The sequence below is a fragment of the Oncorhynchus nerka genome, linkage group LG11, assembly GCF_034236695.1.
Source record: "Oncorhynchus nerka isolate Pitt River linkage group LG11, Oner_Uvic_2.0, whole genome shotgun sequence".
Lineage (NCBI taxonomy): Eukaryota > Metazoa > Chordata > Actinopteri > Salmoniformes > Salmonidae > Oncorhynchus > Oncorhynchus nerka.
Genome location: NC_088406.1, coordinates 29,298,239 through 29,314,271, shown reverse-complemented (window position 1 = coordinate 29,314,271; position 16,033 = coordinate 29,298,239). Strand labels below are relative to the sequence as shown.

At 43.5% G+C, this 16,033-nt stretch overlaps 1 pseudogene; it reads right to left on the bottom strand.

Moving 5' to 3' along the window:
* LOC115137753 (uncharacterized) overlaps positions 1 to 15,706 on the bottom strand; it is a 29,985-nt pseudogene extending 14,279 nt beyond the window's left edge.
* Positions 15,707 to 16,033: the final 327 nt, after the last annotated feature.

Genomic DNA, 16,033 nt, shown 5'->3' with positions numbered 1-16,033 from the left:
CAGTGGGGCAAAAAAGTATTTAGTCAGCCACCAATTGTGCAAGTTCTCCCACTCAAAAAGATGAGAGAGGCCTGTAATTTTCATCGTAGGTAGTACACTTCAACTATGACAGACAAAATGAGAAACAAAATCCAGAAAATGCACCTGGCAACCTTGGTTAGCGTGCCCTGCGCCCGGCCCACCACAGGAGTCGCTGGTGCGCGATGAGTCAAGGATATCCCTACCGGCCAATCCCTCCCTAACCCGGACGACGCTGGGCCAATTGTGCGTGCAGCTAGCTAGCTCATAGCTAGCTTGCACTCACTGTGGCACCCAGTACCGAAGCTATCCCTGAGGCCCACCTCCCGGCCTACTCAGCTGTTCACCCGATCCCCACTCATACACGGCTAGAGCCCAATACTCCACCGGATCCTTGCTGTAAACTCTGGACCTTGGCACCGGATCACCACTGCTACCGATGGGCTAAAGTGGCTGGCGCCACTGCCACTAAGCCAGCACCAGTTAGCCGTGAGCCAGGTGCATTTCCTGGCTAGCAAACTAAATTCTACAATACCTCTTTCGCCATCTGGCTTGGATTCTCTGTCGACGCGGAGCCCCGCCGCACCACCGCCACTACTAGCCCCGGGCTATTAACTTTATATGCCGTGTCGCCCGCGTGCTAGCGTAGTGGCGGCTTCCCTGTTCCATCTACTGCTGCCATCTGGACACTATGATCACTTGGCTACATAGCTGATGCCTGCTGGACTGTCCATTAATCACGGTACTCCATTCTGTTTGTTTATGTTTTTATCTGTCGGCCCCAGCCGCGAACTCAGGCTCTGTGTGTAGTTAATCCGACCCTCTCTGCCTAGTCATCACCATTTTACCTGCTGTTGTTGTGTTAGCTGATTAGCTGTTGTTGTCTCACCTGTTGTTTTAGCTAGCTCTCCCAATAAACACCTGCAATTACTTTATGCCTCACTGTATGTCTCTCTCAAATGTCAATATGCCTTGTATACTGTTGTTCAGGTTAGTTATCATTGTTTTAGTTTACAATGGAGCCCCTAGTTCCACTCATTATACCTCTGATACCTCCTTTGTCCCATCTCCCACACATGCGGTGACCTCACCCATTACAACCAGCATGTCCAGAGATACAGCCTCTCTTATCATCACCCAGTGCCTGGGCTTACCTCCGCTGTACCCGCACCCCACCATACCCCTGTCTGCACATTATGCCCTGAATATATTCTACCACGCCCAGAAATCTGCTCCTTTTATTCTTTGTCCCCAACGCTCTAGGTGACCAGTTTTGATAGCCTTTAGCCACACCCTCATCCTACTCCTCCTCTGTTCCGCGGGTGATGTGGAGGAAAAACCCAGGCCCTGCATGTCCCCAGGCACCCTCATTTGTTGACTTCTGTGATCGAAAAAGCCTTGGTTTCATGCATGTAAACATCAGAAGCCTCCTCCCTAAGTGTGTTTTACTCACTGCTTTAGCACACTCTGCCAACCCTGATGTCCTTGCCGTGTCTGAATCCTGGCTTAGGAAGGCCACCAAAAATTCTGAGATTTCCATACCCAACTATAACATTTTCCATCAAGATAGAACTACCAAAGGGGGAGGAGTTGCAGTCTACTGCAGAGATAGCCTGCAAAGTAACATCATACTTTCCAGGTCCATACCCAAACAGATCAAACTTCTAATTTTAAAAATGAATCTCTCCAGAAATAAGTCTCTCACTGTTGCCGCCTGCTACCGACCCCCCCCCCCAGCTCCCAGCTGTGCCCTGGACACCATTTGTGAATTGATCGCCCCCCCCATCTAGCTTCAGAGTTTGTTCTGTTAGGTGACCTAAACTGGGATATGCTTAACACCCCGGCAGTCCTACAATCTAAGCTAGATGCCCTCAATCTCACACAAATCATCAAGGAACCCACCAGGTACAATCCTAAATCTGTAAACATGGGCACCCTCATAGACATTATCCGGACCAACTGGCCCTCCAAATACACCTCCGCTGTCTTCAATCAGGATCTCAGTGATCACTGCCTCATTGCCTGTATCCGCTACGGGTCCGCGGTCAAACGACCACCCCTCATCACTGTCAAACGCTCCCTAAAACACTTCTGCGAGCAGGCCTTTCTAATCGACCTGGCCCGGGTATCCTGGAAAGATATTGACCTCATCCCGTCAGTTGAGGATGCCTGGTCATTCTTTAAAAGTAACTTCCTCACCATCTCACCATGCTCCTTTCAAAAAATGCAGAACTAAGAACAGATATAGCCCTTGGTTCACTCCAGACCTGACTGGCCTCGACCAGCACAAAAACATCCTGTGGCGGACTGCAATAGCATTGAATAGTCCCCGCGATATGCAACTGTTCAGGGAAGTCAGGAACCAATACACGCAGTCAGTCAGGAAAGCAAAGGCCAGCTTTTTCAAGCAGAAATTTGCATCCTGTAGCTCTAACTCCCAAAAGTTCTGGGACACTGTAAAGTCTATGGAGAACAAGAGCACCTCCTCCCAGCTGCCCACTGCACTGAGGCTAGGTAACACTGTCACCACCGATAAATCCATGATAATCAAAAACTTCAACAAGCATTTCTCAACGGCTGGCCATGCCTTCCTCCTGGCTACTCCAACATCGGCCAACAGCTCCCCCTGTTACAGACCTATATCCATCCTTCCCTGCCTTTCTAAAGTCTTCGAAAGCCAAGTGAACAAACAGATCACAGACCATTTTGAATCCTACCGTACCTTCTCCAATATGCAGTCCGGTTTCCGACCTGGTCACGTGTGCACCTCAGCCACACTCAAGGTCCTAAACAATATCATAACCTCCATTGATAAAAGACAGTACTGTGCAGCCGTCTTCATCGACCTGGCCAAGGCTTTCGACTCTGTCAATCACCAAATTCTTATTGGCAGACTCAGTAGCCTCTGTTTTTCTTATGACTGCCTTGCCTGGTTCACCAACTACTTTGCAGACAGAGTTCAGTGTGTCAAATCGGAGGGCATGTTGTCCGGTCCTCTGGCAGTCTCTATGGGGGTGCCACAGGGTTCAATTCTCGAGCCGACTCTTTTCTCTGTATATATCAATGATGTTGCTCTTGCTGCGAGCGATTCCCTGATCCAGATTCTGGCCCTTCCTTGGACACTGTGCTATCTAACCTCCAAACGAGCTTCAATGCCATACAACACTCCTTCCGTGGCCTCCAACTGTTCTTAAACGCTAGTAAAACCAAATGCATGCTTTTCAACTGTTCGCTGCCTGCACCCGCACGCCCAACTAGCATCACCACCCTGGATGGTTCCGACCTAGAATATGTGGACATCTATAAGTACCTAGGTGTCTTGCTAGACTGTAAACTCTCATTCCAGACTCATATCAAACATCTCCAAACTAAAATCAAATCTAGAGTCGGCTTTCTATTTCGCAACAAAGCCTCCTCCACTCATGCCGCCAAACTTACCCTAGTAAAACTGACTATCCTACCAATCCTCGACTTTGGCGATGTCATCTACAAAATAGCTTCCAATACTCTACTCAGCAAACTAGATGCAGTTTATCACAGTGCCATCCGTTTTGTTACTAAAGCACCTTATACCACCCACCACTGCGACCTGTATGCTCTAGTCGGCTGGCCCTCGCTACATATTCCTCTCCAGACCCACTGGCTCCAGGTCATCTACAAATCCATGCTAGGTAAAGCTCCGCCTTATCTCAGTTCACTGGTCACGATGGCAACACCCACCCGTAGCACGTACTCCAGCAGGTGTATCTCACTGATCATCTCTAAAGCCAACACCTCATTTGGCCGCCTTTCCTTCCAGTTCTCTGCTGCCTGTGACTGGAACGAATTGCAAAAATCGCTGAAGTTGGAGACTTTTATCTCCCTCACCAACTTTAAACATCTGCTATCTGAGCAGCTAACCGATCGCTGCAGCTGTACATAGTCCATCTGTAAATAGCCCACCAAATTTACCTACCTCATCCCCATACTGTTTTTATTTATTTACCTTTCTGCTCTTTTGCACAACAGTATCTCTACCTGCACATGACCATCTGATCGTTTATCACTCCAGTGTTAATCTGCTAAACTGTAATTATTTGCCTACCTCCTCATGCCTTTTGCACACAATGTATATATAAACTCTTTATTTTTTTTCTACTGTGTTATTGACTTGTTTATTGTTTACTCCATTTGTAACTCTGTGTTGTTGTCTGTTCACACAGCTATGCTTTATCTTGGCCAGGTCGCAGTTGTAAATGAGAACTTGTTCTCAACTAGCCCACCTGGTTAAATAAAGGTGAAATAAAAAATTTTAAAAGTAATTTTTTTCAACAATTGTTTAAAGACAGATTATTTGACTGTATCACAATTCCAGTGGGTCAGAAGTTTACATACACTAAGTTGACTGTGCCTTTAAACAGCTTGGAAAATTCTGTCATGGCTTTAGAAGCTTCTGATAGGCTAATTGACAACATTTGAGTCAATTGGAGGTGGCCCTGTAGATGTATTTCAAGGCCTACCTTCAGACAGTGCCTCTTTGCTTGACATTTGGAAAAATAAATATGCCAAGACCTCAGAAAAAAATTGTAGACCTCCACAAATCTGGTTCATCCTTGGGAGCAATTTCCAAACACATGAAGGTACCACGTTCATCTTTACAAACAATAGTATGCAAATATTAACACCATGGGACCACGCAGCCGTCATACTGCTGAGGAAGGATTCTTTGGTGCGATTAGTGCAAATCAATCCCAGAATAACAGCAAAGGACCTTGTGAAGATGCTGGATAAAACAGGCACAAAAGGATCAATATCCACAGTAAAACGAGTCCTATATCGACATAACCTGAAAGGCCGCTCAACAAGGAAGAAGCCACTGCTCCAAATCGCCATAAAAAAAGCCAGACTACGTTTTGCAACTGCACATGGGGACAAAGATTGTACTTTTTGGAGAAATGTCCTCTTGTCTGATGAAACAAAAATAGAACTGTTTGGCCATAATGACCATCATTATGTTTGGAGGAAAAAGGGGGAGGTTTGCAAGCCGAAGAACACCATCCCAACCATGAAGCAGGTTGGTGGCAGCATCATGTTGTGGGGGTGCTTTGCTGCAGGAGGGACTGGTGCACTTCACAAAATAGATGTGGAAAATTATGTGGATATATTGAAGCAAAATCTCAAGATATCAGTCAGGAAGTTAAAGCTTGGTCGCAAATGGGTCTTCCAAAATAGACCATGACCCCAAGCATACTTCCAAAGTTGTGGCAAAATGGCTTAAGGACAACAAAGTCAAAGTACTTGAGTGGCCATCACAAAGCCCTAACTTCAATCCTATAGAACATTTGTGGGCAGAACTGAAAAAGCATGTGCGAGCAAGGAAGCCTACAAACCTGACTCTGTTACACCAGCTCTGTCAGGAGGAATAGGCCAAAATTCACCCAACTTATTGTGGGAAGCTTGTGGAAGGCTACCCAAAATATTTGACCCAAGTTAAACAATTTCAAGGCAATGCTACCAAATAATAATTGAGTGTATGTAAACTTCTGACCCACTGGGAATGTGATGAAAGAAATAAAAGCTGAAATAAATCCTTCTCTCTACTATTATTCTGACATGTCACATTCTTAAATTAAGCAGTGATTCTAACTGACCTAAGACAGGGAATTTTTACTAGGATTACATTTCAGGAATTGTGAAAAACATAGTTTAACTGTATTTGGCTAAGGTGTATGTAAGCTTCCAACTTCAACTGTATATTGTTTCCTGCACGTTGGCTACACGTTTGCACGTCAATCGTCTATTTAATCTTTCCAAATGTCCAAATGACTGGTTTCATATCGTCATTACAATCTCAACCACACTTGCTGATGTGTGATCTGAAATATATGATCTAGGCAATGTTTATGAAATGAGCCATATCAACTTACCCATTCATTTCTGTCTAATGTGCTGGGAGTATGTTGGTATTATGTAACACATTCTTGTCTCACAGTTTATTCATGAACCTGCACATACTAAATGCTATCCTTACCGGCAACCTAATACGTTGGACTAAATTCCACATGTTATCATTATGCATACAGTTTTGTACAGCTTTGCATAACCTTTATTGCATTTTGGACAAAAACATTTAAATTCCCATGAATTCACTAGCATCCGAGCCAGGTATTTGCTTTCTCAGTTCCAACAACTTGTTTCTGGGTATAATCGTACTTGTACACGTGTGGTCCAACGAAGAAGTAGATGACACCTAGGATGAACAAAAATTGAACAATTAGAAAGAAAAAGTTTTACAAAATGAATGTTCAAATTGAGCTGGCATGGTCTTTGTTGTCGTGATGTAAAAGTAGCTAACCATCTTTGTAGACAGCAGCATCGATAATAGTATTGAGCCCTTGGAAATCATCACTGATGTACTGTGGGTATCCAGCATCCATAACTCTTCGGTTTTCATTATAACTGAAAAAACGTCCACAATACAGTTTCTCTGCAATATATTCAATATGCTATAATGATATTTTGTACTGTAGGCTAATGACTGTACACTGGTGATGTTTCAGAATGCCAGGCTCACCTGTAGTAAATGTCGTGAATGAAGAACAGCGTGCGTCCTGTTTTGACGATGTGTACCGCTGCGTCTACTTCCTGAACCCATGGTGGGAAGCCAAAGTTGCTGATGGGTTTAGGTTTGCCTTTCACAATGGAACCCTTCACCGTCCAGTACATGGATTCTGGAACAAACAGAGGATGGCTCATAGTTTGAAAGGAAACACTGTGTAGAGATATGTTTAACCTTTTATTCAATCATGAATAATGCAAGTCTTGGCGATATAGGCTCTGCTCCTTCAGGGTAGCTCACTGCCCAAGCAAAGTGTCAATATATAAAAGGACTTAGAAGCAGTGAAGCACGGTAGACTATACCAATCCCCCAGCAGGAAACAGAACCTAACAGGTGGGGTCTGGGGTGGTGGTAGGAGCAAAAGAAGGAAACACATACTAGCAGTAGCAGAAAGCGGCAGCAGGGTGTCTGAGCAGAATCGGTCAGCTGAAATAGGCCGCCAAATAAGGTAGGTGTGATTGATACACTTCACTTTTTTCTCCGAAAATTAGTCCTATCATTCGTTACACACGGTTAACCATGATGGGGTAGTATGGTAGGAGATGTCTGTACCGTGAATCAGGTAAGCAGTGGATCGCCGAGGGACCCAGAAGGCAGCATCAATTTTGGATTCAATCTTTGGCATGAAGTTGTTGATAGGACCTTCTTTTATATCATTTTGCTGGTTGTGCTTGATCCATAGATACCTCCAGAAGGGGGGGGGGGAAACATGACATTTGGAACCCCAGATTTGTTTGCTTTTCATTCATCAATACTATTGGCATTTCAACAGGGTGGATGGACATACTTGTCTTTGAAAAAGAAGGTGGCATCCCCCAGGGTGGAGACAGCATCAAAGGACAGGTCAGCTGAACATTTGTTCTGCATCAACAGAGGGAAGTGGGAACCCAGGAACCAGGGGTTGTAAAGTGGATTCCAGCCATGTCTGGAGTAGTGATATGGCTGACTGTTTTTTGGACCTAAGGCACACCAAAATAAACATTTAGTCTGTGTCTGAAATTGCTATTCCTATGTATACACTATGCATTACAGTGCACAACTTTTAACAAGGGCCAAAGGCCCGTTACTGTATGATCTTATCCTACATTCAGAATTTGAATTTGTTGAATGTTCTCCTCCTTACCGTAAAGTGAGTTGATTATTGCTATGTCCTCTTTGGAGAGCAGGTTGTGTGAACTGCGACTGGATTTGTATGTAGGATACATCAGTGACTCTGGGTTTTGGGAGTGCCTTAAGCCTAAAGAATGACCAAACTCATGGGCTGCCACTAAATATAGGTTGAACCCTGAAATCACACAAACAGGAACATGCGCAATCAGTTTATTTGGTCATTCTCTCTTGTTTAAAAAAAGTAATCTACTGATCAGTACATCTAAAAAATAATTCAAATGATTCTGTAAAATAAAAATGGATACCCTTTGACCCTGCCGTCCAAGTTTCATCGTCGTCAAAGTGGGCATCGCCCCCAATTCCCTCTCCAGGGCCAAAGGCATGTGCCAAAGTGCCCTTAGACCCATCAAACGGGTAGGCATCACCGTGCTCTTTATGTCCCAGAGGTTAGAGAAAACACACAACAAAATGTCAGAGTCAAAGCAATTGTTTTTGCTACTCCGTTGTTTTGGAGCTGAGTATTAGGTGCATCAAACAGTAAGTTAAATGTTTATTATTGATTCATAAAGTATCTGTAAATCTATAAATAGTCAATAAAGTATATAGACTCTTTATAAAGTATACCTTAACGTAAAGTGTTATCTAGAAAGACCACGATAGGTGTTACCCACCAAAGGTAGCAAACTCCACCATGATGTCGGCCCTCTGTGTGCGTGACCTGACAAAGGTCAGAGTGCTGGCCCTGGCCCAGACGCTGAGCGCCGACTCGATCAGAGAGTCCACCGTGCTGTGAGGCAAATCACTGGTGTACCTGCCAATGCTGCAAGATCAAACAATTACCTTTAAAACATTTAAAAGACACTGTTGTTTTTCTGTGACTAGCGCTGACCTAACATAATCGCAAGGTGTGCTTTCGCCGTAAAGCCATTTTGGAATCTGACACAGCGGTTGCATTAAGGAGAAGTTTATCTATATTTCCATGCATAACACTTGTATCTTTTATCAAAGATGTGGCTCTCTGCACTTCTGAACATAACGCACCAATTTCAAATTAGGTTTTTGGACATAAAGATGAACTTTATTGAACAAAACACACATTTATTTTGTAACCTGTGAGTACCATCTGATGAAGATCATCAAAGGTTAGTGATTAATTTAAGCGCTATTTCTGATTTATGTGAGCCCTCTCTTTGGCTGGAAAATGGCTGTATGGTTTTCTGTGGCTAGGCGCTGACCTAACATAATCGATGGGTGTGCTTTCGCAGTAAAGCCTATTTGAAATCAGACACTGTGGCTGGATTTACAAGAAGTGTATCTTTAAAATGGTGTAAAATACTTGTCTGTTTGAGGAATTGTAATTATGGGATTTCTGTTGTTTTTAATTTGGTGCCCTGCAATTGCACTGGCTGTTGGCGAGGTGGGACGCTACCGTCCCACATATCCCAGAAAAGTTATCCAGAGTGACTTACAGGAGCAATTAGAGTTAAGTGCCTTGCTCAAAGGCACATTGGCAGATGTTTTACCTAGTCGGCTCGGGACTTGAACCAGCAACCTTTTAGATACTGGCCCAATGCTCTTAACCACTCTACCTGCTACAGCCTCCGGTGAGCTAATACACAAATCCTGTGATAATATCATGCCTTCCAGGTGCCATGGATCTAATTTCAGAAGAATAGGGAAAGGGGGATACCTAGTCAGTAGTACAACTGAATGGATTCAACTGAAATGTGTCTTCCACATTTAACCCAACCCCTAACTGTTACCTGTAGGTGATGATGTTCTTGTTCCAGCGGTTGACTCGGTTGTTGTGACTGTAGTCCTCTACATCAGAGACCCCACAGCGAGGGGTACTCATCACCTCCAGGGTCTCAGAGTCCAGACTGCCTGTGGTGTTGAGGCCAAAGAAGCTCTGCATGTCCTTCACCTTGGAGGTGAACGAGGGCAGGTACCTCTTGATCCGAGCCAAAGGTTGCTCTTTCTTCAGGTTGTAATAATTCCGGAGGTACTCCTGAGAACAGATGAAAGCTTCTGTAGTGTCTCACTATCATATATCGTAACATCTTAAATCAATATTATGCAGACTGAGTAAGGACTCAATCACTTTGTTACAACTTCTTGTTGGAAACACTAGACATGTGGAAATACTGTAGCAAGGACAAACTTTATAGGGAATTGGAGGCAAAGGGTTCATATTATTTTCCCCATTCTTTCTAGTTCTGATATTCTAGCACAACTGTTGCGTGAGACTTGGCATAGCAGAACCATTAATGCTCAAACATAATTTTACGTCTGTGGTTCAGCAATAATGCATAGTTTGCTCAAATCCATAAAATAAATATAGGATTTGTTCAGACGCAACCTTGAAATAATCACAATTATCCTGCAGTTTAATGGTCCCGCAGTGCATATCACATTTACATTCTAAATTAAAAACAGATTTATTTTTGGAGCCTTGCCTTGCCAATCTTGGAACATATACTGTGCTTGATTGTGAGGGCATGTACATTCTGAGGTAATTGTGTTTAGCTCCGCCTCCCACCCACGACAACAAAAAAAGGATTAAAAAAAGATTCTCAATATCTCACACAGTGTCATTACAGTATTTTGGGGGGGATTTTATTAGGATCACCATTAGCCAACGGCAATGGTGACAGCTAGTCTTACTGGGGTTCGACACATAACGAAAAATACATTACAGACAAAATACTTGACAATTTACATACATTTAAAAACATTGACATGCGTATGTGTGTGTTCATCTATCAGTTACACGTCAGTACATACACACAAAAGTAGGTTGCATGGGGGAGAGGCATTGTGCCTGAGGTGTTGCTTTATTTGTTGTTTGAAACCAGGTTTGCCGTTCACTTTCACTATATGAGATGAAGGGAGTTCCATTCAATCATGGTTCTGTATAATACTGTATGTTTCCTTTAATTGGTTTTGGATCTGGGTACTGTGAACAGATCTGTGTAAGTTCAATATTCAAGCAATTTGGAATTTCCAACACATTGTTTCTTATAAAAACAAGAAGCAATGTGGTAAATCTTTCCTCAATTCTTAGCCAAGAGAGACTGGCAGAGACTGGCATGCATTGATATTAGCCCTCTAACTACAATGAAGAGCAAAACGTACCGCACTCTTCTGGGTCAGCTGTATATTAACTAGGTCTGTCTTTGCAACACTTGATCATATGACTAGACAATAATCAAGATAAGATAAAACTAGAGCTGTCACGCTCGTCATAATGAGTAGACCACGGCGCAGCGTGAGTAGAGTTCCACATATTTTAATAAACTCAAACTCACCAAAACAATAAAGCACAAACGAAACATGAAGCTACTAGTGTGCCCTCAGGCAACTAAATGTAGACAAGATCCCACAAACACAATGAGGAAGATGGCTACCTAAATATGATTCCCAATCAGAGGCAACGATAAACAGCTGCCTCTGATTGGGAACTATAACTATACCATAGAAATACATTTCACCTAGATGACCCACCTAAGTCACTATTACGCCCCAACCAACACAGAGAATAAACAGCTTACTATGGTCATGGTGTGACAGTACCCCCCCAAAGGTGCGGAATCCGACCGCAAAACCTGACTCAATAGGGGAGGGTCCGGGTGGGCATCTATGATGGATGACACAGGGAGTCGGGCGGCTCCGGTGCGGGGCGCATCGCTGGAAGCTCCGGACCATGGATCGTCGCTGGAGGCACCGTCCGTGGATCGTCGCCAGAGGCTCCAGACCGTGGATCGTCGCCGGAGGAACCGGACCATAGATCGACGCAGGAGGCTCTGGACTGAGAACCCCTGCTGAAGGCTCTGGACCGCCAACCGTCGCTGGAGGCGTGCACCTCAGGGCGAGTGCGGGGAGGAGGCACAGGACGTACTGGACTGTGGAGGCGCACTGGAGGCCTGATGCATGGGACCGGTACAGGTGGCACCGGGCTGATGACACGCACCTCAGGGCGAGTGCGAGGAAGAGGCACGGGACGTACTGGACTGTGGAGGCGCACTGGAGGCCTGATGCGTTGGACCGGTACAGGTGGCACCGGGCTGATGACACGCACCTCAGGGCGAGTGCGCGGAAGAAGGCACAGGACGTACTGGACTGTGGAGGCGCACTGGAGGCCTGATGCGTGGGACCGGTACAGGTGGCACCGGGCTGATGACACACACCTCAGGGCGAGTGCAGGGAGGAGGCACAGGATGCACTGGACTATGGAGGCGCACTGGAGGTCTAGAGCGCAGAGCTGGCACAACCCTTCCGGACTGGATGCTCACTCCAGCCAGGCAAGTCCGGAAGCTGTCACAGGACGCATTGGGCTGTGACGGTGCACAGTGCGTAGAACCGCCGCAGGATATCCTGGACCGAGGAGACGTACTGGAGAACAGGAGCGCTGAGCCGGCACAATCCGTCCTGGCTGAATGCTCACTCTAGCACGGTAACTGCGGGAAGCTGGAGCAGAGCTCACCGGGCTGTGAATGCGCACTGGAGACACCGTGCGCATCACTGCATAACACGGTGTCTGCATAACACAGTGTCTGACACGGTCACACCTTCCCCACGGTAAGCACGGGGAGTTGGCTCAGGTCTAAACCCTGATCAAAAACATTTTTGGGGGGCTCCCTCTCGTACTTCCGTCTTTGTTCTAACTCCTCATATCGTCGCCGTGCCGCTCTTGCTGCCTCCGACTGCTCCCTTGGAAGCCGATACTCTCCGGCCTGAGTCCAGGGTCCTTCTCCATCCAGGATTGCCTCCCATGTCCATTCCTCCTGGCCACGCTGCTTGGTCCGTTTTTGGTGGGATCTTCTGTCACGCTCGTCGTAATGAGTAGACCAAGGCGCAGCGTGAGTAGAGTTCCACATATTTTAATAAACTGAAACTCATCAAAACAAAATAATAAAGCACAAACGAAACGCGAAGCTACTGGTGTGCACTCAGGCAACTAGATGTAGACAAGATCCCACAAACACAATGAGGAAGATGGCTACCTAAATATGATCCCCAATCAGTGACAACGATAAACAGCAGCCTCTGATTGGGAACCATATCATGCCACCATAGAAATACATTTCACCTAGATGACCCACCTACGTCACTATCACGCCCCAACCAACACAGAGAATAAACAGCTTACTATGGTCAGAGCCTGCGGGACTTTTACTTACTAATTATAACATGTATTAATGAACATGAATGTAGTCCAATGTATTAGGTTGCCTGTAAGGACAACATTTAGGAAATATTTGCTGGTTTATGAATCAAAACTGTGAGATAGGATATTATGTGTTACATAATATCAACACACCCCCAGCACATTAGACAGAAATCTTTACAACCATTGAATAAATATGTTTTGACCATGACAGTTTACAATCTAAGTTGACACCAATTAATTTAGTCTCCTCAACTAGCTCAACAGCCACACCATTCATTGACAGATTCAGCTGAGGTCTAGAACTTAGGGAATGATTTGTACCAAATACATTGCTCTTAGTTTTAGAGATGTTCAGGACCAGTTTATTAATTAATGGCCACCCATTCTAAAACTGACTGCAACTCTTTGTTTAGGGTTTCACTAGCTGTCGTTGCTGACAAGTATATGGTTGAATTATCAGTAAACATGGACACACAGGCTTTGTTTAATGCCAGTGGCAGGTCATTAGTAAAAATAGAAAATAGTAGAAGCCCAAGAGAGCTGCCCTGCGGAACACCACACTTTACATGTTCAAAATTAGAGAAGCTTCCATTATAGAACACCCTCTCTCTTCAGATAGATAGATAGATAGATAGATAGATAGATAGATAGATAGATAGATAGATAGATAGATGTTGAAAAGCCATAACACATGTGTTTTCAACAACAGGTCATGGTAAATAATATCAAAGGTTGCACTGAAAACTAACAGTACATCTACCACAATCTTCTTATTATCAATTTCTTTCAACCAATTATAAGTAATTTGTGTCAGTGTAGTACATGTTGAGTGCCCTTCTCTATAAGCATGCTGAAAGGCTGTTAATTTGTTTAGATACAATACTATTTCTATTTGGTCAAACACAATTTGCTAATAGCTGTCAGCTATTAGAACCAGTAAAGGCAGCTTTACCATTCTTGGGTAGAGGAATGACTTTGGCTTCCCTCCAGGCCTGCTACTTTTCTGTAGGCTCAGATTAAAGATATGACAGATAGGAGTGGCTAATACTGGCTATAGATTCAGTTACCATCCTCAGTAGCTTTCCATCTAAGTTGAAGTGATTTGATTCGATGATCTGATTCGATGAAAGAATGAGGTGAATTTATCTTTCTGCACAAAATTATTTTCTGTCATTGTTTATATCATTGATCTTGGCTTCATAATACAGATTATTATTATTTTTGAGTTTAGTCACATCATTTCTCAATTTGTAGTAAATCAGCCAGTCAGATGTGCTGCCAGACTCCATTTGCCTCATCTCTTTCAAGCAAAAGTTTTTCAATTCCTTATCAATTCATAGAGCCTTAACAGTTCTAACAGTCAGTTTCTTAACAGGTGCATGTTTATCAATAATTGTAAAATCTTATCTTTTGGAGCCTTTACTTTCTGGGATATAGGCACTATATTGTGATCACTGCATCCAATGGGTACAGATACATCTTTAGAAAAAAGTTATAAAGTATTTGTAAAAATGTGATCAATACATGTGGATGATGTAGTTTTTCCACATCCAGTCATCCACCGTCAAACGTTAACATGTTATTTAAAAAGTGCATTTTTACGTACAGTAAACAATGTGTAACATGCAGTTCTTGTAAAATGTCTGTAATTTTGTCATTTAACTCATTCAATTATACACTTACTGTGGCCAGCTTTAGGTCCTCTTGGGTCTGTCCTGTGAGGAGTCCCGTGACCTCTTCTTCAGGAATACATGTAGGAGCTGTAGAACATGGACCAGGCAGAACCAAGACCAGAACACAGGTCCAACAGAACAGAAGATGCATTTCTAATAGTAACCACACAGGATTGAAGTGGGGCTAGTTTGCATAGAGTAGCAAATGCTGGTCAATGGGAAAGCCTTTTAACTGGTTATTATGAGTCATACTCACTCCGCCAAAGCCATGGAAGCCTCAAACAGCAGTATGGAAATAGGGAGGGGTTTAGTTAGAGCAAAGGGAGAGACAAAATGCATAAAAAATCATATCAAATGTAATATTTCATTGACGTTGTTATATAGTATGATAGTACTGTATGATATGTTTTCCTTTGACTATTGAAATTGATATTAAAAGGATAAATCTTAATGATATTCTCTGTCAAGCTGTGTCCATGACTCTGTGCTGATGTTGTGACGTGGATAAGTCCCTAAGACCCAAGTTTCTGTTGACAGTTAGTGAAATAAGTTGCTAACCCAGAGATAACCCCAGAGAAATGATGAAACTGATGCAGTAGTGAAGAAAACAGATTTGTTTTCACAATTAGCCTATGATCTGCAAAATATATTTGTCAGTAGACGGAAATAATGATTTTCTTCCAAAATCAAATGATAAACATTTGTCATTTCATCATTTCTGGTAGCTACCTTCACTTTGTATTGCATGTGAACTGACACAACCAATATAGCTATGCTGTCCACCAACGCATTCCAGTGTCTCCTGAAATACATTTAAAAGTTAACTGTTGTCCTAATTTAGTAAATCCATTTAACTAGTTTCTGTGAAGAGCATCTAAAAAGGAACTCAAACGGGCTGTAATTGTAACTGTTGCAACTGTGGTTGGCTTTGGGCCTTTGATAAAGACAATGGCTGCCAGCCAGGATCCCTGCAGTAGGCCTGGTGGTTCCATGGCAAATTCAGGCTACAATTAGGCTTGATTGGGTGCTTCTGAGCTCAGATTTATAGCATCAGCAACATTCCACTGCTTGGCAGCATCCTCATTTTACATGGATTTTTCTCTGCCCTCCGTAGCAGGACTGCAGAATGTGTCAGTGCATGATTTGTGTTATGATTGAATTTCATAGTTCTTAAACATACACTTTCAAATATATACAGTGCTAGCCAAAAGTTTGGACACACCTACTCATTCAAGGGTTTTTCTTTATTTTTACAATTTTCTACATTGTAGAATAATAGTGAAGACATCAAAACTATGAAATAACACATGTAGTAAGCAAAAAAAGTGTTAAACAAATCAAAATATATTTTATATGTGAGATTCTTGAAAGCAGCCACCCTTTGGCTTTATGACAGCTTTGCACACTCTTTTTTTGTGTAATTTCTTTCCTTCTTAATGCGTTTGAGCCAATCAGTTGTGTTGT